Source organism: Centruroides vittatus, unplaced genomic scaffold, assembly GCF_030686945.1.
Source record: "Centruroides vittatus isolate TY-2023 unplaced genomic scaffold, ASM3068694v2 contig_598, whole genome shotgun sequence".
NCBI lineage: Eukaryota > Metazoa > Arthropoda > Arachnida > Scorpiones > Buthidae > Centruroides > Centruroides vittatus.
In genome coordinates, this window is record NW_027122362.1 from 11282 (window position 1) to 14657 (window position 3376).

The following is a 3376-nucleotide window of genomic DNA, read 5'->3' on the forward strand; positions in this document are numbered from 1 at the left end:
CATCGATTATTATCAAATCCCATCCTTCAACAGATTCTGGTAACCCATACATAAATGTGATATCGCTTTCTTCTTGAAAAAACGGTAGATATACAGAGTAACACCACAAAATCTTCTTCAGAGAATTTTCATAAATTTTGTTGTGAATAATTTTTCTTACTAATGTGGTTTTTCCCGATTGGGAAGGACCCACAATTACACAAGTACTAGGATGTTTGAAATACATATTAATCAACCTTGTCAACCTTGGGGAATTTAGAAAATTTATAATATTTCATTCCTGGACTTATCTCTTTAAACATCAGTAAAGTTTTCTTATCATTTTCTAAACATATTTCTCTCATGTCTTCTGCACACCGTTCAAACGAACCATATAATCCATTACATACCTCATTAATTTCCCCATCCTCATCGACAATTATAAAACCATATTTTCCTTGTCCTTTCCAAATATCTTTGACTTTAAAATAACGAAGGATAAATGGAAAATTATCAGGAACATCGAACGAGAAATTTTTAGCTGCAGAAACACATGCGTCCAAGCTCTTATATAAGCACTTAGAGGCTGAATAATTTTTAGAGTCGCCGTAAGTAAGTACGAAACCATACATCCCCATGATCCTGGTTTAAATATAAAACTAGTTCCCTCTTTTTAAAAAAGTAATTTATATAAAAATACTGACCAATCATATTTACTTTTAAAAAACCTAACAACCAATCGCATGTTTTTAATTAACAGCAATCATGTATTATCTAGAGATTCTAAACCTTTGAATAGAACAAAGAAACAAAGTTCACCCCTCACGTTTTGTTAAAAATACTAATCATATGTTTTTAAATTATTACAAATACTAATACTAGATCGTATATTATCTACAGATTAAATATATATCACAATAACTTACGATATTTCCTAACTTTGTGACAAAAAATAATTCCAGCTTTTCAAATCCAGCGCCTCTACTAACACACAAACAAAGAAAAGCAACAGGTTTACACAACTTAGTTCAGGGTACAAACTCTATGACAGAGGGTGCTAGTATAATTTTTAAAAAATAATTCGATTTTATCATTACTTTACATTAAATTCTAACAAATTAAATTTTATTAATGGAGGGAGACGATTTTTAATCTCTACAATAGTTATTTCACAAAATGAAGTGTACAATAGAGGGCGCTAGTGTGTATATAGAAAAAATAATTATTTTTTGGTAAAAATTTTTTAAATTTCTCATCAGAAGAGGTGTTTGTTCACAGATAAGTTAATAAAAAATTAAAATGTATAATAACAATTTTTAAATTATGGGACTTAGAAGTCCCGTCAGACTTTACACCACATTAGGACTTACAACTCCTTTTTTGTTTAATATAAAGAACTTTTTTCAGAGAAATTGACAGATTAAATTCATAATTACGTATTTGATAATTTTTACAATATAATAACGTTAAAATAATAAAATGAACTGCAATTTGACTTCAGAGTGTAATCCTCTTTATTTTTATAACCCAGTTTGTATCATTCATTTACATTAAAATCTATATTAATTTAATTTTATACCCCAGTTTGCATCGAATCTATACTACTTCCTCATTGACTCATCATCGGCACTTCTTAATGGCTTCGAAAAAAAGCCTATCTTCATTCCGCTGAGAAGTTTGATAGATTGGTGTCAGTTCCTGACGTAAACGGGATCTTACGATCCCAAATCCGTAACTAATCATTGAGCCGCTCGAGCCTTAATCATCCTTTCGACAACCGAGGTCGGACCTCAAGGTCTTGTGCCGTTAAGAGGTAGAGAAGATAGGAATCATCCTCCATCTCCTACCCTCGGTTAACCTCACACTGGTCGATCAGAAGTGGGATCTGTTTCGATTCGTTCCGACATCTCACCCCATACATCTTTTCCGGCGTTTCTAAGAATCGAGAATGGAGACAACTGGAGACGGTAATCCAGGAGGAAGCGCATTCTCCGGAATGTCGGGAATGATTCCCCTAACTCCCACATTTTCAGGAGACACATCAGGGTTGCGTATAAGGGACTTCTTTGACTCGCTAGATGAAATAGCAAAACTGACAGGATGGACAAAAGCGCAATGTCTCGGAGTTGCGAAGCTAAAACTGACAGGCATAGCAAGAGATTTCGCGTGGAAAGATGAGCGAATGCGAGCGATCGACACGTATGATGAGTTCAAACAGCAGATGACGCGGAGATTTGAAAAAGGAGCCATATGCACTTAGACTGCAAAAATTCTATGCATGTATACAAAAACGCGATGAGGATGTACAAACATACGCGGTTCGGCTGCAAAGCCTAGTTTCAGAAACGATACTCGAACAGACAGGGGCCGACGCGCGGGAAACGGAAATAATCAAGCGATGTCAGGCTAAAGAACGAGACGAGAGACTACTCGTCCAATTTGTAAACGGTCTTAATGACAAAATAAAACGTACCGTAATGTCTAAAAATCCTGAAACATTTCAAAATGCAGTCAAAGCGGCCATTTGGGAAGAGACGGTGCTCCAATTAACAGAAACCCCTCGAGGAATAATTAGAACGATTAATAATCCGGAACACACAAATAGCAATCTAACCGCAACGATAGCGCATTTACAAAAACAATTGAATGAACTAAAATACAAGGAGGAAAATCGGCGGCGGAGAGGAATACAATCGGCGAATAGAGGGAGACAACATTACTCATCCCCATCAGAAGGACGCGGTTATGTTCGACCCAATTTTTATGGTGGAGGTACGCGAGGCGGAAGGCAACAAACCCGACGGGAAGACCACAATAGCTCAAGCGAACAAACAACCCAATTTCAGTCACGACAGACTCCATCTCAATCTCGACCCCTACCGCAAGGGAGAATTAACAAAATGAGCTGGCGAAGAAATGGCGGAAACTGCAGGAATGTTGGACAAGGTTCCTCATTCTCCTCCCGGACGAATTTACAAACTACAAACAGCAACGGTAGGCACAGAGAATGTAAACCTCGAGTAGGAGTAGGAATAGTGGCCAAAAACTTTGAACCTAGCTTATGTTGTTCTATCAATGACTACCCGGCTCGACTGGCCATAGATACAGGTTCCACGGTAACCCTTTTATCTCGATCCTTCGCTCAACGAGCGACTAAACACAAATTCGAACAGAGGGAAAGAAAGGTATTATTTCAAAGCGTCACAGGACACGGAATCAGAACATATGGAGCCATGGAATTCCGCTTCTTAATAGGACCCTTGCATTTTTCGTACTTATGTTACGTGGTAGAAGATCAAATACCTTATCCGTTCGATGGCCTGTTGGGACGAGACATAATCAAAGCTCAAGGCCTCACTATAGATTTGGCACGGAAAAAAACTATTATTTCGAGGAG